The 25,457-nt window shown below is 38.8% G+C and overlaps 1 protein-coding gene across 4 annotated transcripts in view; it reads right to left on the bottom strand.

Moving 5' to 3' along the window:
* APOBEC4 (apolipoprotein B mRNA editing enzyme catalytic polypeptide like 4) overlaps positions 1-25,457 on the bottom strand; it is a 60,735-nt gene that overhangs the window by 27,057 nt on the left and 8,221 nt on the right. The window contains exons 1-2 of one of the 4 annotated variants that reach the window (XM_081948473.1): positions 20,339-20,359; positions 18,630-19,103 (exon numbers count right to left, since the gene is read on the bottom strand). The exons of 2 other annotated variants lie outside the window; for them this stretch is intronic. The gene's annotated coding sequence lies outside the window, so the exon portion shown is untranslated. Of the gene's footprint in view, positions 1-18,629; positions 19,213-20,338; positions 20,360-25,457 lie in introns of those variants that run through there. One more of the 4 variants, XM_081948470.1, reaches the window with a different exon arrangement.

The raw sequence follows: 25,457 nt of genomic DNA on the forward strand, positions 1-25,457 counted from the left end.
CATCTCCCCCAACCAGCCTTGCCTGGCCCAGCAGCCCCGAGGCCTGACCAACAGCAGCACCCACCTGCCACCCCACTACACCCACGAGAGATACCCCCAGCCTCCCTCCCACACTGGGGTCTGGAGGGGTCCCATCCAGCCCATCGTTCTGGAGGCTGCCCATCGCGGGGAGCTTGGAGGGCGCCAGGCCAGGGCCTGCGGGAGCGTCCTCCATGGCGGCTCTTGCAGGGGCCACCGTGGCTCACTTCCATGCCTCTGCTGGGGGAGCCGTGGCCGGTGCAGCGAGTGGCAGGGCCCGCCAGGTGGGCACGACCCTCATGAACCTTGCCGCTGCTGGTAACGGCATGGCCCTGCCCAGAGGGAACCACCCTGGAATGTTTCTTTCTTCGCATGCTTTTGGTAAATGTGCCCAGTCCAACATCTTTCCAGCAATTGAAAATTGTTTCTCACATGGATAATTATATGTTGCATGTTTTAGAGTCAGCAAACCAGACAATCTCTATATCTGCACAGTCAATGGAACAACAAAAAATATTGTATACCCACAAGCATTGTGAAATTAAACATATTAGAAACTTGCACTTTCTTTTCTCTTTCTTTTCCATTTAACCAGACTGGGCCACAGCAACGCATGGCCGGGTACAGCTAGTTCAATATAAAATCCTTCCCATGGGAAACTATGGACATTTACATTTTTGGGTGGGTGGGTGGGGTTTTTTTTTCAAGGTTTGACACTACAGAGCACAAGTAACAAAATAATGGATTCATTGGGAGATAAGTATGAAAAAATGATTTCAGAAGATCTTTTAAAGATTTCTGCTATTATTGAAAGATAAGATGATTTTGTGGAAGAGAAACAAGCTTCCCTGGACAAGAATTAAAAGCCAGGTTTTAAATGATAGATTATAAGGATATAGAAACGCTGTTTTCTATTTTTAGTGGGTTTTTTAGGAAGGCAATTTTTCGTGGGTCTTTTATGGCAAGGATTGGAAGATTATGCTTTAAGGTTTTAGTTTTATGAATGAGAGTTCTATTTCTGGCAACTTTTAATCTTTTTCTGATTTTGCAAGATGATATTTTGTTGATATTTTAATCAAAGAGTTATACGATTAGTAAGATTAATAATAAATTGATTTATTATTAATTATATTAATAACTAATAATTAATTATCATTAATTATTAGTATTATTAATAATTAATAATAAGGTTATTTCTTATTAGATTAAGTTTAATCCAGGTATGGTTATAACTGGTAACTTTAATGGACTTTTGTTGATTTGGATGGGAGATGAGGGTTTATAGATATGTTTATAGAGAATGAAGTGAGGTATAGGCTAAAAAGATTGATCTATTTTATTTGTTCTGTTTAAAACCTGGCTCAAATAACTGTGAGAGTTGGAGTCCTGGTGGACGATCACTTAAACATGAGCCAGCAGTGTGCAGCAGCAGCTCAAAAAGTGAATACAATCCTTGGTTGTGTAAACAGAGACATGGAATCAAAATCACATGAAGTATTAGTACCGCTTTATAAATCCTTAATAAGGCCACACTTGGAATATTTTCATCCAGTTTTGGTCACCACATTATAAAAAAGGATTTGAGACTTTGGAAAAAGTGCAAAGAAAAGCAACTAAGACGATTAAGGGCCTGGAGACAAAAACATATAAATAATGGTTGCAGGAATTGGAGGTACTTAAGAACAGACTGGACAGACTTCCGGTTCCGGCTGCGGATCCTGACGGGCAGGCATTGCTCGCCCTGCGCACTCCTGGTGGGCTCCCCACTGATCCGGGGGGCACAGGACGCCCTGGAGGGGCTCCTGCCGAGGGGGCGGCGAAGCAGGGAATCCCCCATGTTGGCGGTGGCCGGGGGGGCTCCCCGCATCGCCCTAGGCACCGGGAGGCAAGAGGGGAGGCGCCGCAGCGTCTTCGGGATGAGGCAGCTGGAAGAAAGCACGATTTGAAGGACACAGCTGCCGTGTGGTGAGGTGGAAACTTTCCCCCGCTCCCTTACTTGGCTGAAAGGAAAAAAAAATTGCCAGCTTTTTAAAACTGACTTTCAACTTGTTTTGGAGAAGCATGACTGGAGGGAGGGAGATTTCCCCCCCCCCCCTTGGACAAGCAGCTTTAAACGGTTTTGCTCTCTGCCCCCAGAGGAGGAGGAGGGGGGGAGCCATGCAACGAAATCACGCTCATAGCAAAGGCAGATTTTGGACTGCAATTGTGTAAATGAGGTGATGATCTGAAAACTTTGAAAACTTTTGGTCTTTGCCTTCTGATCCCGGAGCTGGCAGGGCAAGATGGCACACTTCCGTTGTCTTCATAGACACTGAAACGTGACTCCACCCATAGTAACTTCAGGCATCTTGTCTTTGTCTCCGTGGCACTCAGACAAATCTCTTGTTACATTGGACTCTGGGCTTGGAACAAAGGACTTTATTACTTTATTGCCAGGAGTTGAATACAGAAAAGGTTCCTATCTGCTTGGACTCTCTGCCTCATAACCTCCTTGGCGGTTTTCCTCCCTAATTGTTTCCTCTCTGCATTGACATTGTTATCTCTTTGCTCATTATAATGCCACCCAAAAGACCACCCCCGGGGAAGCCGGGCTTTGCAGTCTCCGCCCCAACATCTTCAGCGTCCAGCCCCAGCGGACAACAGACCTTAACCTCCCTGCTTCAGCCCAAGCCTTCTGAGGTGGACTTTCAGCAGATGTTTCAACAGATTTTAAAGGGACAGGAGGATTTAAAAAATCAGTTTAAGGAGATGAATGAGCAGCTTAGAGGGAACCAAGACCGGGCGATTAATAATTCACAGAGACTGGATCTTTTGGAGGAGGAGACGGCTGAGATGAGGGGGGAGGTGGGGGGAGTGCAGAAAGGGAACCAAGAGCTAGAGAACCACCGGATAAAAATGGAATTTGAAAGAATGTTCTTTTTTCTTAGGTTTCAAAATGTGATTGAGGCAGATGATGAAGATTTAAGGGACATTATGAAAACCTTTGGGCTGAATACATTAAAAAAGACAAACAACAGATGGGGTGGGATATGGACCTGGTTTATAGAGTAAACTCAGCATATGCTAGAACACACAATGTTCCAAGGGAGGTACACATTAAATTCCTTAGAAAGACTACAAGAGATGAGATTCTGAGTGCACAAAGGGGGCAAGCACTAAAATACAAGGATAGAGAAATAGCCATTCTGAAACAGATCCCTAAGAAAGTGAAAGAGAGAAGAAGAAACTACTCACTACTAGCGAAGAAATTATACCAGAAAGGGGTGTGGTTCAGATGGCTGATGCCTGAAGGTATGCTAATTTTCTGGGAGGACACAAGAGTCAGAATTAATACAACTATAGAGGCTCAGGCCTTTATGGAAAAAATAGAGCCCTCCTAGATAAGCCTGATTACACTACACCAGACACACAAGACACGGGAGGGGCCAGAGCTCTGCTGGCGGGGGGAGAAGGGGCAACATCGAGAAAACTCAGATCACAAAAATGAACAAGAAAATCTGTTTGATGTAAAGTGATTGAAATTATTAGAAGATAAAAGTTTATATGCTGACAAAATACCATCAATTTGTAATAATCTAATGCATTAATAAATGAAATGTATGAGTACGGGGGGGAAGGACCACCTCCTGCATTGTAACTGCCAAAATTTGTAACTTATTCCACTACCCCTTTCCTTGTTTATTTTTTTAAAAAAATCAATAAAAATTTTGTTTAAAAAAAAAAGGAACAGACTGGACAGCCATCTGTCTGAAATGGTATAGGGTTTCCTGCTTGAGCAGGGGGTTGGACTTGAAGACTGCCAAGGTCCCTTCCAGCTCTGTTCTGATTGTAAGGGATGGTGATAAGCTCTTAAAATTGTAAGTACTTGCTCGCAAGAAGGGAGATCTTTTTTCTTTTTTTTTTCTTTTCTATTTTTTCCACTTTTTTCTTTTCCTTTTTAATCTTTTGTAGTTTGTAGTGGTTTTATCTATATAATGTATTTTTTAATAAAATTATTATACAAAGGACAAAGTAGTTTGTATTTTCTCTTGCCTCTTCTTTTTGAATTCACTATTGTATTTTATAAAATAACATTTCATGAAGGCTTCCCTTGCATCCCAAACTATTCTTACGTTTGTACCTTTATTAAGACTATTTTTTTTAAACAAAACCTTTTTTTTAATAGCCCTCCACTATTAATTCGTTCTGTAACAACATTTCATTTAATCTTCATCTGAAATAACAGGGTTTCTCTTTAGAAACCAGATGTAGGTTATGTAACTCTCATAGACCACAATCCATTGCTGCCTGTGATCCCCCCTGCACCTACCTTCTCTTGATGTTTCAGGTCCAAATCCGTAAAAGTTGTCCTTGCTCTGTGTTGCCCTACTGAAGCATCTGAGCCATTGATTGAGATTGCTCAACATCATGAACATTTACAGGGCATATCTGTCAAAACCTTAACTTTATGGTCCAGTTCCCAGCATTTGTGAAACTTCAGATTGTGTTAACTTTTGGTCTTGACTTTAAAAAAAAAAACTGACTACAAATTCAGAATAAAAGCCAAGTTGGTTGAGACACTGAGAGATTTGTGAAGAAATCTGATGTGACCTTTTTAAAGGAAACTAGAAGAACCTTCCAATTTCATTGCAGCAGCATTGTAAATGCAATGTTTTCCCCCCCAAAACTCCATTACCCTACCCCCAGTATTACCTCCCTCTTCCATCCCACTTGTCTTTTATTCACACTGCCCTGCTGTGCACAATTGTTGAAACAGAAGTTGCTATTTCTCCTATTGGGGTAAAAACAAAACAGCGGTTTGACACTCTTAACAGAATCACTAGGACCAAATGGCAAATAGGCAGTTACTGTAGTTGTTTTCTTTGTCCTGTAGCTCAATGTACAGTTGGAATGGCTCAGCAGTGGATATAAACCCCCAAAAGATTCAATAGAGCACTGTACAATATGTTTCTATTCTTTAAATTTAATTCCAGTAACAACAGATGAGTGATGAAATACATGAAATCTCAGGAGAAGAATCTATCTTAGACAGCCATGGAATGGAAGATTCCTCTCATCCCACACTCCAATGTTTAAGTATTTAATTGCAAAGTCAGTAAAAGGTATGTACGTGCATGTACAAAGCAGATTTTTTTTGCACTGACTTTTATTTCTCAGTAGAGACCAAGTTGGAGAAGAAGCAAGCAACACATGGTTTTGGAACAGCTGGTGGAACAAAACCCTAAGCAGAATTCCGTCTCTAAAAATGTTGCCAAACTGTTGATTTTATTATCAGGCCAAGCTTTGTTTTATTTGAAACTATTCCCCAAAGTCACTACTCCAGTGTATATCATCAGTCAGGCTGGTGCCGTTCCAACGTCTTAGCAGCATTAACTATTTTGCTGTGCATTCAGAATAATACAATAATACAATACAATAGTAGAGTTGGAAGGGACCTTGGAGGTCTTCTAGTCCAACCCCCTGCCTAGGCAGGAAACCCTATACCGTTTCAGACAAATAGCTATCCAACATCTTCTTAAAGACTTCCAGTGTTGGGGCATTCACAACTTCTGGAGGCAAGCTGTTCCACTGATTAATTGTTCTCACTGTCAGGAAATTTCTCCTCAGTTCTAAGTTGCTTCTCTCCTTGATTAGTTTCCACCCATTGCTTCTTGTTCTACCCTCAGGTGCTTTGGAGAATAGTTTGACTCCCTCTTCTTTGTGGCAACCTCTGAGATATTGGAACAATGCTATCATGTCTCCCCTAGTCCTTCTTTCTCTTAAGCTAAACATACCCAGTTCCTGCAACCGTTCTTCATATGTTTTAGTCTCCAGTCCCCTAATCATCTTTGTTGCTCTTCTCTGCACTCTTTCTAGAGTCTCCACATCTTTTTTACATCGTGGCGACCAGAACTGAATGCAGTATTCCAAGTGTGGCCTTACCAAGGCAGTATAAAGTGGTATTAACACTTCACGTGATCTTGATTCTATCCCTCTGTTGATGCAGCCTAGAACTGTGTTGGCTTTTTTGGCAGCTGCTGCACACTGCTGGCTCATATTTAAATGGTTGTCCACTAGGACTCCAAGATCCCTTTCACAGTTACTACTACTGAGCAAGGTATCACCTATACTGTACCTGTGCATTCCGTTTTTGTTGCCTAAATGTAGAACCTTACTCTTTTCACCATTGAATTTCATTTTATTAGATCGTGCCCAATGTTCAAGTTTGTCAAGATCCTTCTGTATCTTAAGCCTGTCTTCTGGTGTGTTGGCTATTCCTGCCAGCTTGGTGTCATTTGCAAATTTGATGAGTTCCCCATTTATTCCCTCATCCAAATCATTGATGAAGATGTTGAAGAGTACTGGGCCTAAAACAGAGCCTTGGGGTACTCCACTGCATACTTCCCTCCATGTAGATGCAGTTCCATTGAGGACTACACGTTGAGTGCGGTTGGTCAGCCAGTTACGAATCCATCTGGTGGTGATGCTGTCTAACCCACATTCTTCTACTTTATCTAGTAGTAGGTTATGGTCTACCTTATCAAAAGCCTTACTGAAGTCCAAGTAAACTATATCAATGGCATTCCTCTGGTCCACTAATTTTGTCACTTTATCAAAGAATGCAATAAGATTAGTCTGGCAAGATCTGTTTTTGACAAATCCATGTTGGCTTTTGGCTATTACTTTGTTTGCTTCTAGGTGTTCAAATAATAGTTTGTGGGGTTTTTATTCCTCTCAGTCCACACATGGAACCACTCCCAATAAATGAACTGGGGAACTGGAACAACGGATGATTTACAAGTTCAAAGATTTTTGCTTCCTTCATATATATGTCAAAGATAACCCTCCAAATGGGTGTAAACATAGAGTTGCAAACTGTTTTGACTGACAATGTACTTTTTTTCACACAGTGCTCAACAGTGGCTGAAGAGCAGTGTCTTCTTCAATGTATGTCTTTTAGCTTCTCTATCTATATTCCTGCCCAGAAAAAAATCTACTCAAATATGAGATTGCCTTCCTTCTCCAGTGTTAGTTAACTTTCCAGTGGGCAAAAAATATATATGTTAAACTGCTAGTATGAAATGAGTGGTGTCATTAGGAATGGAATGGAACGGCATAGTATAGAACAGAATATATTTAGGTATAGTTTATGTGTTCTCATTTGCATTGTAATCAGAAATCAGAGCTACTGTGGGATCAGTTCTGGAGAGGTTATATGTGATATTCTGAAGTTCTTTTTGCACATCTGTCTTGGATGCATAGAATGGAAACTATTCAGATAATAAAAATTACCATCCAAAAGTATAACTGTTATGTATAACAATATAAAATAAAATTACCCATTGATTTATTCTGAAAAAAATCACTTTTCTATTGAAATTTTATAAATACTATTTATGAATAATCTGTTATGTACAGTTATGAAAAATCTTTCCATTTTTTGGTCTTTCTTTGTGGCCTCCAACAGATATGAAACTGGCATCCAATTAGGAATTAGGTTTTTTCCACCAATTTTTCCCTATCCATTATAATTTTCCTACCACTTTCCCTTCTGTATTTAATCATGGCTTGGCTTTTAACACATGCACAGCTACCAATGTATTGCTAATTCTGAATTTTGCAATGTGGTGTTACAGCAATATTAAGGAATGTTTTTGTCTTGAAAAGCATATATCACAATTAACAATGAGGTCATGGGTTTTATTTCTCAACTGTATGGATGCTGGCAACTACACAGATACACTGCCTGTATCTGATGATGAATGTTGTAGCTGAGCATTATCTAAACAGCTACAAATTCTCTACCCTCAGTGTAAAGAATTAACTCAGCACTCCTACTAGGTAAATAATCAATGAAATAACACCATCCTTCCATGATCTGTTCAACTTTTGAATTGTTGCATTACAGATTAGCTTTTTCCATGTGTTTGTTCTTGAATATAAACTCAACATTTAATCTTCATTCCAAATATCATAGCAAAATAGTACATGGCCTGCTGCCATTAAAGCCTTTTCTTTAGTGGCCTCCTTGTTGTAGGATATATTTCAAAAGATGTTTTAAAGTCTTTTTATTCTGTTAGAGCTCCTCTTCTTTGACCAAGTATAGTTGACCTGTAAACACAACCCACATGCAGCCACATGTCCCCATTTTTTACTCTTTAGAATCCCAAAAGTATGATAGCAAACTTTTCTATTCTCTTAAGGGTTTGGGGGGGCATGAACCTGGAGGGAGGGGGAAAAATCCTTAACTCTCCCCCCGAATTAACTCAGTGTGAGACTGCATTACCCATTTTTATGAGTTCATTCTTTCCCACAAATAATGGTAAGGGCAGCTGTTGCATGCTGAAAGTTTGCCTTCTTCTGAGTTAGCTATGAATTGGGCAAAACAGGACAACACTCACCCCAGCCAACACGTCACACTGGGACGACTTGCTGGAGCCAACTCACCATGGGACAACTGACTGTGGGATAATTCAGCTACGGCATAACTCAAGAGAGGGTCAAGTAGAATTGCAACTCAGTCTCAAGTATTTCCAATTTGAGATGGTTCAAATTAGAGGTGGCATTCTGCCAGTTTGCCCCGGCTTGGGCGAATCGGTAGGGGCAGCAGTGGGAGGCTCTGCCCACCCACCCAGACATCATCACGGACATTCTGCACATGCGCAGAAGGTTCTCTGTATGCACAGAAGCTCTGCATGCGTGCTCCCAGTTCCGAACCGGTAGCGAAGATAAGAAGAAACCATTACTGGTTCAAATCTAAAGCAAGACAAGGCCCGCTACAATTCACTTGTCCCTCCCTCTCTTTGCTTATTCTGCTCTGAATTGTCCCGTGGCAAGTTTTTCCTTGGTGAGTTGGTTACAGCGAGCTGGCCGGGGTGAATCAGCTGGGGTGAGTCAGTCAGGGCAAGTTGTCCTAGACCCTGAATTGATGCTACTATTTCCATAGTAGATCTTTAATGTCACTTTGTTTGGTTTTTTTAAATTTATATTGAACAGATTTTTAAATTAATTGACTATTATTTTTTTTTAGAATCTGCTTTGGTTTCACCTTGTGAAAAATGTGGGTTCTATTAATTTTATATATCTGATCCAGTTCAAAAAATGTAAACACACCTTACAAATAGGGTGTTTCATAAGAACCTAATTGAGGTTCAGCATGTTTTTATGTTGATAGACTTGATGCATGTATTTACAAATCTTTTCAGTGAGGACCACCGTGATTTCTTCAAGGATTGTCTGAGCCAATTACTAACAAAGAACTATGATTACTTTCTTCTGTTCCTGAGATTGTTTGAAGAACGCCTCCGACAAAAGCCAAACATTGCATCAGAACTGTTCTTGTGAAGCAAGATTTCTGTCTATTCAAAAACTGGAAGACTGCCCTATTTTAATTTCATAGTGAGTGTTTTTATTAACTCATCCTCTAAAAGCAAAAAAAGTTAAACCTCTAGTCGTTGTTTTATAAACATAATTTCTGTTAAATTCTTCCCTAAGATAATAGTAAATAGAAATGTGGAAGATAGTATACAGACATCAGTTTTACAAAGTCAGGAATATCATTGGATTTCAGAATAGGTTTGAGAGTTAAATTAAGGTTCTGTCTTGACTGTGCCAATGTGTTTATGACTGTAGCAGACGGTAGACCCATTTGATTTGAAAATGGATCCTTGAGATTTTAGGGACTGGATTGTTACTTTTTCAAAACAAATGCTTGAATTTATCCCTTGCCAGCTTTATCTATGTTTTAGAATGGCTTGCACTGGGAATGTTGCCTGTCTAGAATTGTTAGATCTGATCACAATTGACTTCATAGATAAAACTGTCCATTGGCCTGTTAGCGAGAAAACCTAGGGCTTTATTATATGATGCATTAATAATTCCAAAATGGAGATAATATATTTGGCAGGTGGTGACAACTACTGTAATCCTGGTTCTAGCAATACTATGTGTGGTGGAGGAGTAGAGTTGGCCTCACCAGAAGCAGTAGGTGTGGCATTTGTACATTGGTCTTCAGAAGCACATCACATTTTAAATCCACTGTCCGCTGATGCTTAAAAGCCCACTCTCAGGATACTGGATGAGGCAAGAACTGCACAATGATGTCATAGATCTAGCCTATGTATATATAGATTCAGGGGGACCCTCAGGCTGCCATCCAGGGGGACCCTGTCCATCACCATGCCCACCATGCAACGCTACCACGTTGATGTTGCCTCTCTGATGTCGATTGAGCCTGTGGCTCTTCTACCCGGGTGCAACTGCCTACTCTGATGTAACTCTTTTGCTTGGATGCGACTAATCAGGAAAGAGGCTATGATGACACTGAGTGGGGGTGTGGCTGGAGGTGTGGGTCATGGTGATTGGTGATGGTGGGTGGGTGTCATCTGGATGGAGTTGTGGGTGGAGCTGGGTGGGGTAATGGTATATATATGGGTGATGGTGTTAACCTGGTTAGAACTGACTTGGATTTGATTACCTTTGTATCATTGTCATTTAGTGCTGGTTATCACATAGTTTGTTAGATAGAGATAAAAGTTTTTCACCAAACAAACTGAATCTCTGTTTGTATGCAACATGAACGCCGGAACGTGACATGTACAGGCTAGTTTATTTCCATTTTTTTCGATTTTGCCTTTTCAAGACATTTTAGTTGCTGTTTTGAGTCTACCACTTAGTGGTTGCTCAGGGAATTATAAAGAGTCACCCAATTAAATCCCACAGAGGTTTTCCAGTGAGAGTCTCACTAAGAGTCTGAAAGAGAAAGGAAATTTATTGATCACCATGCAAGCATCTTGTGAATGAACTTCACTAAGCTGAAGCTCAAGGATTGAATCTTCTAATGTTAGGGGACTGAACATCATCACCATCCTGCATGTGTGTATGCTGTGAAAGCGGGTGGTCTTGAGAGCAGTTCCCCTAATTTTCCTCACTTGGGCCAGGGACTGTACCAGCAAAAGCATCATTGGCCACATGAAAGGTGTGAAGGAAGGAGGCAGGGGAGGCAAATGGATGCTGTTCCAGTGAGACCCTATGGAGTAGCTCTTCAGGATTGGAAGAGGTGGAAGCTGAAAACCTTCTATCTCATCCAGTCCAATTCTCCTTCAATGGTTGCCCAGGGACAGAGAGAATCATTCACTGGAATCTGGTACAGGTTTCCCAGTATGAGATTAATGGACAAGAAGTTCAGGGATTGAAAAAGGTAGCAATCACTATGCTGAACATGCTTATCCAATATAACTTTCATCTAATGGAAGCTCTTTGTGTCTGGGGGCCTGAGCATCGCCCCTTTCCTCCACTCAAGTTGTGTGTGCCACAAATCTTAGAAATAGTGAGTCCTTCCTTACCCAACTGCAGCTGGAAAAGTCATCACTGGCCATGCAAATTATTCCTCACTTATTGTCACTCTGCTTCCTTACAACACCAACTGAGGCTCTCCACCTGACATGCTCATCAGCTGAAAAATTTGCATTTTGGGTTAGAGATATTGCTTCATCTATGATTGGAGATTTATGTGGGGAACAAATTAACACCTCTTCCCTTGAGGTATCAGCCTGCCTGCAATTCTTGAGAGTTTACTGCCTCACATGGAATGACACACAACACGCAAAGAATGCCTTGTTCACCTCTCACTGTTATTAGTTACAATAAAAGAAACATTGGTTCCATACTACAAAACTGAGATAATTTAAAATATTTATGTAGTCACTAATCCTATAAATATACCCCTGGGCAGCTAACAATAATCAGCCTATATAAAACAGAGGTTGCCACAAAGAAGAGGGAGTCAAACTATTCTCCAAAGCACCTGAGGGTAGAACAAGAAGCAATGGGTGGAAACTAATCAAGGAGAGAAGCAACTTAGAAATGAGGAGAAATTTCCTGACAGTGAGAACAATTAATCAGTGGAACAGCTTGCCTCCAGAAGTTGTGAATGCCCCAACACTGGAAGTCTTTAAGAAGATGTTGGATAGCTATTTGTCTGAAACGGTATAGGGTTTCCTGCCTAGGCAGGGGGTTGGACTAGAAGACCTCCAAGGTCCCTTCCAACTCTACTATTGTATTGTATTGTATATATTTAAAGCTGCACATGCACAGTGTAATTATGGTGCTAAAGAATTTTAAAAACAATACAAAAGAGCAGAAATGAATACATTTAAATATAAGAATTAATATGCCTTTCTAGTGGAAATTAGATAGGACAGGTAGTTCCTGCCATAAGAGGAACATACAAAGATGATAAAACTCAAATATTAGATGATTTAGATAAATATTTAGGTAAGATAAAGATTCCCCTTGCACATATGTGCTAGTTGTTTCTGCCTCTAGGGGGCGGTGTTCATCTCTGTTTCAAAGCTGAAGAACCAGTGCTTTCCGAAAACGTCTCTGTGGTCATGTGGTCAAGTAACAGGACCACACTCTGATGTGGCGCTAAGGATTCAAACTGCCAAACTGACAACCTTTGTCATCGACAAGCTCAGCGTCTTAGTCACGCTAAATAAATATTTAGATATCATTTTGAAATATGCCTTCAAAATAATTTTATGTTACAGACCCAGAACCCCCCCCTTCCTACAAGTATTATATTGGGAGAAAGATGATCAGTGCACATGAGAAGAATTGCTATATATATAATTGTCTTCTGCTGGACCTTACCTGGAGCAATGCCTCAAAACTTGGAAAAGGAACCACTCATCAGATCAGGTCCTAGGCAGTAGACTAATCATTTGAGGCACAACGAAAAACAATCAGACCATCAGCCAAGTACCTACTGTTGCAAAAGTGAGATTTGCACAGGGAATGATGGCAGCCAATCTGTGTTCCACCATCCTGATTTGTCCTAACCAGGAGTCATTACTGTTTAGCAGCCGCAAGTTCAAAATTGCAACAATGTCCTATTGAACAATTTGCAATAATAAAATAATAATAAATTAGTAGCAATAAAGCTGGTGAATTGCCAGTTAATGGGAGGAAATTCTGGACTAATGGAAAAAAGTGCTGAATTAAATTAAAAGCTTTTATGGTAAATGATCTGACTATAATATTGAAATTCTTAGGAAAAAAATAATAACATATTTTAGACCTTGTTAGCTGTACCTGTTTCAAATTTAAAAGCAATGAGAGAAAAAATGAAGATCCTGTCTTATCCAGGCTAATTACTGAAGGCAAAAGTAGAGTTGACTTATGTTGGTCCTTTTTTAAAATCATCTATGGCTGGTTCCTTTTTCAGCTCTTTGCATTTGCATAGATAATATTTATATAATTGCATAGAAAGTGCAAACAAACCTTCCTCTCTATAAAAGTCTAGCATGGACCTCATATAGCAATAAAAGTTAATTTCCATATAGATGTTTTTGACATTGAAAGGAAAATGGATTGATGAACAAAACTATCCATGCTAAAAGTATCCAAACAAATAGCAAAGTTTAATTCAAAGTTAGCTTGGGTATATGACTTTCTCCTATTTCCTCCCCCCCAAAATCCCAGTCAGTGGGAAAAATGCTTAGTTAGTGAACTTGATGATTTGAGACCACTGGTCACCGAACACAAACTTTACTGTTTTTCCAAGTATTTTTTTAGTAATTTGGTTTAAGTTAATAATGTGGGTTCAGTTTACTTGGATTAAGAACTGTCTCTTATTTCCTTCAATTATCTTTAATAACTTGCTGCAGATGTCCCAGTTCCGTGGGATTAGATGGTTCTGTGGAAACTTGCCCTGTTTGTCCATAGGTTTCCAACCACCAGTTCAGATCAAAAGTGTCCAGGGCCATGAAGAAGACTCCACAACTCACATGCTCAGGCCACTCTTGGGAGGGCAAAATATCCAGGATCTGAGGAATCATCTAAAAAATGTTACAAAAGACAGTCAACTTCTTCAAACATTTTAAAATTTGTTTTTCTAAGTAGGTTGATATTACACCATCCCAAAATAATTAGCACTATAGAATAGTCAACACAGTTCTATTAAATTAATTTCTAGTCTATTAAATTCAAATGAACACTAATATTTATCATTATTTTCTATCACTATAATCTCCCAAATATGGATTTTGGACTTTCATCGTTAGAGAGATACAGACAGGTTTCAGCATTAGATACCCAACGCAAACATTTTGTACCAGTTTTACAGCAAGCCTGGTTTTGTACTCTCACAATACTCCCTTTTCATACTGACTATAAATCTACTTTATAAAGCAGAGGTATGTCAGCTTTATGAATCTTACTGTGCTATTTTTTCCCCAGTGGCCATGTTTATACACGGTCTATTATAAAAAGAATTCTCTGAAAGTCCTTACGTACAAATGGGATTTGAAAATAACAATTTTCTCCCTTTTAAAAAAAAGAAAAAGTAACATTCACTCATGTGAAATAAATGTGACTAAACTAAGTAAGATCTTCTGCAGAGTGAAAATCCCAGGATTCCATTTTAATAATCGGTTCTTTCCAAATTTTCTGGTTACATCAGTTTAAATTGTTCTAATAGAGTCAGAGATATGATATGTTTTAAACATATATTTTGGTAAATCCCATACTGAAAAGCTCTTGAACTATATACTTCATTCATATGGGGATATAGTTACTCCTCTTAACTATAATTATATAATTATAGTTAAGAAGAGTAATTATATCTTCATAATTATGGAGGTATCCTTAACTGTGGGAAGACAAAACCAAGGATTGTATAAATGCCAATGTAAAAGGAAACTACCTGAAGAAACTAATTTTTGGTGTTAGTAACCAACACAGCTCTAGAATACAGTATTGTTCATTCAAGACTGTTAATAATTTATTGTTCTATTGTAACTGTGATAATTTTCATAGAAAAGATGAGGACTACAAATATATATATATATTAATACTGTATGTTACTTAGGAACAGAATTCTCTCAGTGGTGCAAACAAATAAAATATTAGAATCCAGTGGTACCAAAACCATTTTTAAAAAATCATCTGAAACCTTGCAAACGTCACAGCCCCCATTTTGCAGATGAGTGCATCTTTCGGTTTTGGTTCATTCCTGAACTTTGGAGGGAGCAGAAAAGGCAATAAGATAAGTGTCCAGATTATACCTACATATAGTGCTCCTATCCCAGGGGTCGTCAATCCCTGGTCCACAGTGCAATGCCAGGCCACTGCCCATTCGGAACCAGGCTGCAGAACCAGGCATGCTTGAAGGTGAATTTCTGAAAGCAGCGCATGTGCAAAACCATCCCCTCTCCCCCTCGTCACTTCCAGCAGTCTGCCAAGCCAGAATGGTTGGAGACTGCTCTCCTACCCCATAGTGTTTCTAGTAAGGTGACCAACCGTCCTCCTTTAGGGAGGACAGTCCTTCTTTTGTAAGTTCTGTCCTCCCTCGAAAAGTGTCCTCCTACATGTCCTCCTTTTTGATATTTGAAGGCTAATCTGTTGCGCGTTATGTGACGTATTTTATTAAACAGTTTTTAATGGTGTTTTTTTACTTCATCGCAAGTATATTGAACAGATATTGAATCTTGTGTTGAATTTTTATCTAAAGAAATGCTAGACATTAAAATAGACGGCAATTGTCTCTTTGAAGAAATTAGAAGACTGAATGTATATTTAAATTCTGAAAAATTAATTCAATGGGAAAATCAACATGTTGAAATTGATAAAAGATGGGTGGATATTTTCAGCCATTTCAAAAATGAACATATTCCATGTGAACATTTATTTATACTTGTTCAATTTATGTTGTGCTGCCCTGGAACTAATGCAGCAGTTGAAAGAGTTTTTTTCAATTGCCAATGATTTTTGGACAAGTGAGAAATCCGAGATTGAATGTTGATACTCTAGCTGCAGCACTTGCCGTAAAATTCAATATGAAGGATATTTCTTGTTCAGATATTTCCAATATATTGTTAGAAGATGATACATTGACAAAAAATATTAATTCAATGGAAAAGTACTCATTTAATAATAATAACAGGCATGTAAGCATAATTACAATATAAAATGTTGCAAATGTTTTTATTATGCATATATCATATTTTAGTGTATTATTGTTGCAATGAATAAAATATTTCTTTTATTTACGATATATTTTTTCCAATTTATTTGTCCTCCTTTTTATTGTAAAAAAGTTGGTCACCTTAGCATTTTGGACAATAGAACGTGTTTTGTCCTCCTTTTCAGTGTAAAAAAGTTGGTCACCTTATTTCTAGGCCAATCACGGCCATCAGGAAGTTTCAAATGAAACCCAGGAATTGCTTCAGTTACTCAAGAAAGGGAAAGCTATCTTGAAAGAGATCTCCAGACTGCAATGCCCACTTGTAATTTGTCATGGAATAGTTAATTCAGCTAAAACATTTCACAATGAAACTTGATGTTGGTTTATTCTCCACTTTTAATACATTTATCAGTGTGTAGCATAAGAAACAGATTAAGTTTCTATTGTTAGTTGCTGGGTTATCATTTTAAAACATGAGAGCATCTTTAATCAGATCAGTAATATTTGAAATCCTGGGAAAGAGTGTTAGAACTGAAAAATTAATACTAAAAGATTGGGAAAACGTCATGTTTGGAAGGGATCAACTTTAGTCACTGTTTTTCAAGTATATGAACAAAATATTTTGTAACAGATTTCTTTTGTCCATCCAAATGTTGCTGTGAATTGAAATATTGCAATAAAATCATGTAAATTGCTTAGAACTGTTTGGATAGTGCAGGGTACAATTTATTTGATACAGTGTTTTTCTTTACAGTCATATATGAATTTATTAATATATCTGTGTTTGTGTGTGTTCACTCTTGTATACATACACCACATATTTCTTTCTCTTCTCTTTACTTTGCTTTTTAAAATTTGATTCATATTCCTTGTCAACTCTTGAGTGTTTTGGTTTTGATTAATAAAAATAAAGAAAAGTAAATGAAATGAAATTGTCTTTTAGTTGCTAGTCCCAGAACTATTTTTGTAAAGTGGTCTCTGGAAAGTCATTTAAAAGTTGGGCACTGCTCGCATAAAGAAGATAAGTTTAAACACTTAAAAATCTGTTTTTCAGACCAGCCTGGGAAAGTCAAGAGAGTTGACTCAATGTGTATAGAAAGCAAGTAATATTTGCACAATTTCATTTTTTCCCCTTAGGAATTTAAGCATTAACAGCTGAATAGGGCTACCAGAATACAGAATAACAAGAGTTGAGACTTGTTTCAATGTGTGTAATCTTATATGTGTGAATTTTCATAACGATTAAATATCTTTTTAATTATGAGGAAATGTGACAATCCTAGACCAGGCCAAGTCCAAAAAATGCCAGAGAATTTCTAGAAGCCTGGTACTCTGACAAATCAGCCATCAATACACACATAGACATTTAATAACATTTTTAGACTATGCAAAAGAGACAATCAACTGGCCCAAAAGAGAAAAAAAAGACTTTGGGACCTCCCTACCAGTTATCAGCACCCAGATCAGCATAGATCAGGGGTGTCCAAACTTGGGAACTTTAAGACTTGTGGACTTCAACTCCCAGAATTCTGGGAGTTGAAGTCCACAAGTCTTAAAGTTCCCAATTTGGACACCCCTGGCATAGATTAACTTCAGGTTAACTTCGGACCAACAATCAGTAAACTGCAAAGAGCCATCAGTAGACAAGCCCAGCCAAAGAGTCCTTAAGACCGCTCTCACTCACATAGACAAGCAAATCAGCAGAATGTAAACTGACAGCAAACTGCACTTTTTACTAGCACTGATGATGTCACCTAATTAGGCTAATGAAGCGCCTGCAAGAAAACAAGCAAGCTCAGAGAGCACCAAGGACCCCTCACCTTTTTAAATTAATTGAATTAATTAATTTTTGTGATTTTTGGTCACTTAATGATTCTGTTGAATGGAATCTTCCATTGAAAAATCCGTTTTTTGTCTGTTTAGTTTTGGTTTTATCTATGATACGTAAATGTTGACTATGAGAGAAGGGAGCTTCATTTGGCTTAATGCTCATATAATTCATTCACATGGCCCTCTCAAAACACACTTTGTTCAATTTTGTAATGTAGTAATACAAAGAATTCTACAACAATGTCCATATTATTTGTTATTAAAGAAAATTGCAAAAGGGCACACATTAAGAAAACACACACAAATATTCAGATACAAGCTTGCTGAAATTATACAAAAAGGCGAAGAAATCAATAGCACTGCAATTTTCTTCTTGCAAGGCATAAACCTTGATTCTACAGAAAAAGAGAAATACCTTTATAAAACGATACTATATGAAATTGATGCATATAGTTCTGCCTAACATAGGCATGTACTTATGTTAAAAAAAGACAGTGGAATTTTGCAATTAAATGAATAAATATAGAATTGGGGCATTCCATTAGTTAAAAGGTACTTGAACCAACTGATCAATTGATGAAGTGTTCCTTTATGTTTAAAAACATAATGTGTGTAGTTGTGTCAAGATCAAACATTATTCATACTACTCACTCTATTCTGCCAAGAGGTTGAAGTACAATTCATGTTTCCTCTAAACCAAGGAAGCAAATTCACAATTGTCATGTAACTTTTATTGTTATCCCTCCGCTGCATGCGGCCCGCCAAAGTCATTAATCCAGCCCATGCAGGGCCACAAAGCTGCCCCACCCACCCTTCGGCTGAGTGCAGGATTTACCTTCGCAAGCCCTGCGGGCTGGAACTGACAGGTAAGGCCAACAATTTTGGCCTGCAGGGACATTCTGAAGGTGGAGAGTGGTGAAATGCAGGGTGCACAGCACCCCAGGAGGTCAAAAGACAACTGAAAACGGCCTATTTTTGCCCCCAAAATGGGCCGTTTTGGCCTGGTTTTGGCCTGCAGTATGCTTCTGGAATAGGGGAGGGGTGAAAAATGGGGTGCGCAGATGTCCCAGGAGGACAAAAAATGAGCAAAAATGGCCTTTTTTCACCTTCCTGCTTCCAGAAGATAGATAAAGAGAGATGGAGAGACAGAGAGAGACAGAGGGAGAGAGAGGGGGGGGAAGAGTGAGAAAGAAAGAGAGAGACAGAGACACAGAGAGATTTCTCAAGCTCCTTGAGGCTGAGAAAAATTGCTGCAAAACTGAGTTGTCTGAAGTGGACCACTAGACTCCTAAACAACTGACAAAACGATCTAGTAAAAAGAAAAGGCAACTAAAAGAGCAACATGCAAACAAAAGCAAATAAAACACCCCCAGGAGCAAAACAAATTAAAATTTAATTTCTGTGCATTGTTCAATGGACTGTTAAATTGGCCCTGCCCACCTAGCCACACCCACTCAGTCGCATCACCACCTAGCCACGCCCACCCATCCAGTCCCCAACACTGAGGGACCGTGAATTGTGAACCCTGTTTAAAAAGTTTGAGGATCCCTGCCCAAGACTATATCACTTCACTTTAATCAACCTTGATAACATAAATCAGCTACAACAGAGCACAAAATTAGGTATTAAAGTAGTACCATCAGTTCCTTCCAAGCAAAAACAACAACTGATGAATCCAAATAAGAAACAGTAGCCCAGACATATTCTACAATTCTAGGATAAAAATAAAATGAAATATCATAATGCAAATGTCTGTTTAAATAAAATAGTTAGCAAGGCAGTATTTCACAGCTTTTCCTTGATCTCATGCCTGGTTAGGACCTTGACATCCCTTCTCAACATACTCACACAAATTGGTTTGAACAAGATGGCTGCTATGAAACCATGGAACTATAAGGTCTCCACAGATTAAAGTTAAAGCATTGAATTGGACTTTAAAACTTACTGGCAATCAATATTGCCTTATATTGCAATAGCAACTCCCTTTTTCTAGCAACCAGGTTACTGCATTTTATACTACCTGCATTTCAAGTTGCCTTCAAAGGCAGTCCTATGTAGAACATATTTCAGCAGTCTAAACATGGTGATGGGGGGTATAACTACCTAACAATCATTGGAAGCGACACAGAGCCAATGTGTTTCTGGACAAATACTACCCCTGTCTTGCTAGGATTTAAGCTTGTTTCATCTCTTTCCAGTCTTTCATAGCTGCCAAACACTGACCGAGAAGTTTCACAGCATCTCTGACCCAGCCTGGAGCAGCATTGGATAACTTTTTATGCTCAGCATACTAATGATATTTTACCCTAAATATTTGGTAACATCTCCCAGTGCTTTGCATAGAAGTTAAAACTGCAAAGGCATGAAGGTTACTCTAGCAAGCTTGGGCCCAATTCTTCCTCCCTTGTAATGTGATACCCTAATTCTCTTGACAGTCCGGCAAGACACTGTGATTAATGCTATTAAAATCTATTGAGAGGTCTAAGAGACCAGGAGGGCCGTCCAAGTCCTATGATCCACCAAAGTGACCCATGGCATATTTACCCATTAACAAGATCTGAAATCAGATTGGTAGGTATCCAATCTGCTCGCAACTTCTATTGCTCATTCCCTACACATTCATCAAAACTTTCCTTCCTCTGAAGGGAAGTTTGGAGACTTGGAGGAAGTTGTCTAATACAGCAAGAAGGAAAGAGAACTTCTTAAAGGGGTGGTGCAATCTCCTTCAGGGTTTGTGGCACCTTGTCTTCCCTCAGAGACATGAATCATGTTTCAGCAATAGAATACAGGTAGTCCTTGACCTATGACAACAATTGAGCCCAAAATTTTCATTGCTACGGTAAACAAGTTAAATGATTCTTCCGATCTTTTTGCGACAGTTGTTAAGTGAATCACTCCAATTGTTAAATAAATCATGCGGCCCTCAAGTGACCGTGGATTTCCCCATGAACTTTGCTTGTTGGGAGCCAGCTGGGAAAGTTAAAATAGTGATCACATGACTGTGCAGCTGTCATAAATACATGCCAGTTGCCAAGTCCCTGGATTTTGGTCACATGACTATGGGGATGCTGCCGTGGATGTGAGTGTGAAAACTGGTCATAAGTCACTTTTTTCAGTGTCGCTGTAACTTTGAACAGCCGTTAAATGAATGGTTGTAAATTGAGGACTACCTATATGGAGTATAATATATAATCCTATTGCATAATGGTTTAAATGCATGATAAGAGGGGTAAGTTAATTGAGCACCATTGACTTTTAATGTGTTAATTTAAACTAACAAGTTTTCATCATTTGGGATACCAGCAACACATGTGCAGGATGGTTTAATATAATTCATAGTCACATTCCTTGTTTCTGCATTCTTTTCTGGCTTTAATTTCATCCAGTAGGGTTGGAGATCATGCCTAAATCTTCCCCTGAAAAATACTATTTCATAAACAGCATTTTCTCTAATAATAAGAATGGCAATTATTCTGTGTTATTCTAAGTACACTCTATTCTAAATACACTTTTAATTTTCAGTGCAAGGGTATTACTATATGCTCCATATAGTATGAGTAAATATTTATGCAAAATTGAAATAGCACCAAAAGTTGTGAAAGGGTTTCCCTCTTTTGTGCCTGCTTGTATGTATCAGCATAAATGATAGGCCACAGTTATTGATGATTCCATCAATAAAGTAATAATATTATTTGCATTTAATGCTTTAATAAAATATCCAGGATAGTTTATTATGACACTAGTGAATAATACTAAACTACACATACTCTTTATTTATGGCATTTCTATTTCAACCAATAATTTTTGTAGGCCATTGTATTAACTTCAGCCAAAATCATAAATACATTAATAAAATGAAACCATGAAAATCTTAGCCAAATGAAACCATAGTGAAACCATAAAAACAAACTAGCATTAAAGGATACAGCTATATTAAAATAAAGCAGGAAGTGTCAAGCTACTGCCCTTGTTCTGACCCCCCCCCCCCCAACACACACACACTCCGAGCCACAGATAAGTTACCGGATTTATTTACAGACAGAACAGGTCCTTGGCAGCAATCCAACACAAATAAGCCTTCATAACAACTCGGCACTGATAAGCACTGGCAGCAATCCAGCCTGCCATGCTCACAAGACTGTTCTCCCACATTAGTTCATGCGTTGACTTCTGCAAAAGGGCGTGTGCACAAGCAGTCCTTTTATAGTCTGGAGAGGAGTCTAATTATCATCAGCTGAGCGCAATTACCTCCTGTAACTGCGCAATTGCTCCTGACGCTTATTAGCGTGCCGGTAATGAGCATCCAACAACTCACTGCTAATGTCTGACTCACTGTCTCTTGTCTCCTCCCCACTGCTCCAAGGCATGACATCAGGAGCACCCTCCCTTTGGCTTTCACCACTGCTCCATGCCTCAGGTGCCTCCTGGTGGCCAACCAGCCTCTCTGATCCCTACTCAGAGTCAGAACAGGGTCCTCCACATCCTCCAGAGCGGACCCATAGGGACCCTCACTGTCGGAGTCTGGTGGCAGCTCCAACGGCTCCTGCTGGGCCACAACAGCCCTATACCCAAGTCCCTTTTTATAGCCCCATAGCCTTGCACTGACAAATTAATTAATTAATGCAATTGCCAATATCATGAATGTGATTTCCTACCTTGTGGCTGCAATTCCCATTGTGTTGTCTTTAAAAAAATCAGAAGCCATAGATTAACAAAGTGTCTCAAACTTTGGATCTAGTGGTCTGGACCCACCACTAAATTTGGGGATTGTTATAGGAGACTTTTTGGTTCCCCCACCTACCCTAACTCTAGTGGGATAATGCGGATTTATAATGGTCTGAAGCAGGGGTGAGTTCTGGCTGACTTTACTGCTGGTTCACTCATGCATTCGCTTTGTGCAGTTCAATTAAAATTGTTCTGCACATGCGCAGAACTCAAAAACAAGATGGTGGTGGCGGCGACCGGGGAACCAGCTCAGGGGCGTTGCAGGCCTGGGTAGCTGCCAGTTCCAGCGACCAAGGCCGCCATATCACTACCAGTTCGGCCAAATCAGGCCGAACTGGTAGAAACCCACCTCTAGCCTGAAGACACTTTCAAAAATTTAGAAAAACATCATTTTTTAAACTACTAATAATAGATGTTTTTTTCCCTTTTAAATTAAATGCTTTCATAATGTAACTCAGATTATGTTTCTTTTGGGGATCATTATTCTGTGTTCTGGCTCTATCTGCAGCAGTTACCGTATATTGTGAAGAATTGGTAAATCTTTCACCAGCTCTATCTATCCCATTTACGCAATTCTTTTTTTCAAAGCTGGATGGTAGATCACAAGTTAGTCTGTTCCTGGTAATGGGACTGATGATTATCTGTAAGTCTGAAAAGCTTTGTGACTCCGAATCTTTGAAAAGTGCTCTACAAAAGTATATTAAAAGAGCTTTTACACTAGTTTAACTAGCAAACTAGGATGTTATTTTGAAATAGACAATAATAGTGTGAACACTTTAAATAACCAAAAATTGTCTTCCAATAGCAATTGAATTGTGTAGCACTTATTTTTTTTACTTCACCATCTTCACCATCTTCAAAAGGTACAACTGCCCTAGAAGTAGTTCAGTCTAGTTTTGAGGACCATTCTGTTTGCCTGAAATATGCTATTTGGAGATTTATTTGAGTTTTTTAAAAAAAATCTGCTTACATAAGAATTTGTCACCAAAAATAGGATACAAAAATAAAATAAAAGATAAAGGGTTTCCTTGTGCAGTCGTGTTTAACTCTAGGGGACAGTGCTCATCTCTGATTCACAGCCAAAGAGCCAGCATTGTCCAAAGACACTTCCATAGTCATGTTGTCACGTCAGCATGACTATATGCTAGAGGAGCACAGAATGCTGTTATCTTCCCACCAAAATAGTACCTATTTATCTACTTGCATTTGCATACTTTCAAACTAAGTTGGCAGGAGCTGGGACAAGTATCTGAAGCTCTCTCTCTGTCACATGATAATTGGTCTCAAACTGCTGACCTTCTGGTGAACATGCCCAGCATCTTAGAAACTGTAGAGCATTTATTTAATTTAACTTGGTCCTCTAAACAAATATCTAATATACCTCAAGAGCACTGACTTGGGGAAGGTTTCTGTAGATTGTGAATGACATGTATTAGTTCAGAATGTAAAAATGGAAACTTGGTACTCCTTTATGAATGTGGGTTAGTTTCATCTTCTCAACAGTACTGTAAATAAATATGTTCGTGTAGTATGGTAAGCCACAATTTTAACCAATGTTTTCTTGATTAAAGTATGGTGAGTAAGCCAGAGTTTGCAGTTGCTCAATTGGTTTACTATGCTAATAATAATATAATAGTATAGCGTACCTGTTGGTGATCCAGTGCACTAAGAGAATTTTGATCATTATTCTTTGCAAAGCATACTGAATCAAAAAAAAAAAGCAAATCGCATTTTAGCTTAATGGGCTGTAAGACTAGCCCCAAAATGTAGCTAGTTTACAGTTCAGACTGTCATGGACTCCTTCCCACATTGGACTTAATTAAGTGGGTAAATTTGATGTATAAACATAATGTCACTGCAAGTTTTAATTTTGGTTTCCTAATTGAGGATGGAAACATTAATTTCAGAATTTAAATTATGAATCTGTTATATAATTTGGAAAAGCCATCTTAACATATTACAGCATCATAAAACTAACCTTTTGGACAAGCTAAACTTTTTGGAAGGAATAACACCCATATAGCTAAAATAGCTCCTTTAAAATCCGTGATTACTGGGATGGAATGAGTAAAAATTAAGCCAAGTGATTGTATTTGGAGGAAGGGACAAAGTCCTATCCTCTGAGCTAGGCTAAATATAAGGAACTTAGAAGTAGGGAAGGGAAATTCATTCTTAAACAGAGAGGGCAAGACAGAAGAGTTGCTAAAAATTAACTTTCCTTTGTGTTTGCAAGTGTGAGCAAAAATATAGTCAATGTAAGAATATAGTACATATGTTAGCTTTTTGCATCTGTGGTTTGCTGTGTTAAAAGATAAATAGTAGGCTTTGGCTTACTTCAGGAATGGGTGGTGAGGCCAGAAACTGTCTTCTATGAGTTTTGAAGCTGGAGGCCAGCCTTTTTTATAAAAAAAAATGGATAGATAACTATGCCGAGCTATCACTGTTTGTATATACAGTCACTTCTTATGTCCTATTATCATCTATAGTCAAACAGGTTTTACAAGGATCTGTAAATGAATCACAACCCAATAGTGGCTTATCATACCAGCTTTAGTTCTGGGAAAAACAACTGTCTTTTTTCTAATCTCAAAACTGTATTAAGTGTATTCAGAGAATGCCTGTTGCATAAGAGCAAAGCCTGATTTAATCCAGGATTCTTCCTATCATGTCCAAGCAATGCTTTCAGAAAGTGCATATGCAGCACATGAACATAGTAGCATTCATGCTCCTTACCAACTGATATTTGGAAGCATGCTGGAATTGGAGATAATGTAAATATGTCCTCAGTAGAAGCTTCAGTAACATTGTCCTGCCATGATTTTCTTTAATTGGCCACTTCTGTAACGTGCATTGCTTGTCCCACTTAAGCTAGCTATAGCTATAATAGGTCAGACATTCAAATAGTGAAAAATGTAATAACCAAATGAGTCACAGAGGC

This window comes from Natrix helvetica (genome assembly GCF_964273705.1).
Source record: "Natrix helvetica genome assembly, chromosome: 3".
Lineage (NCBI taxonomy): Eukaryota > Metazoa > Chordata > Lepidosauria > Squamata > Natricidae > Natrix > Natrix helvetica.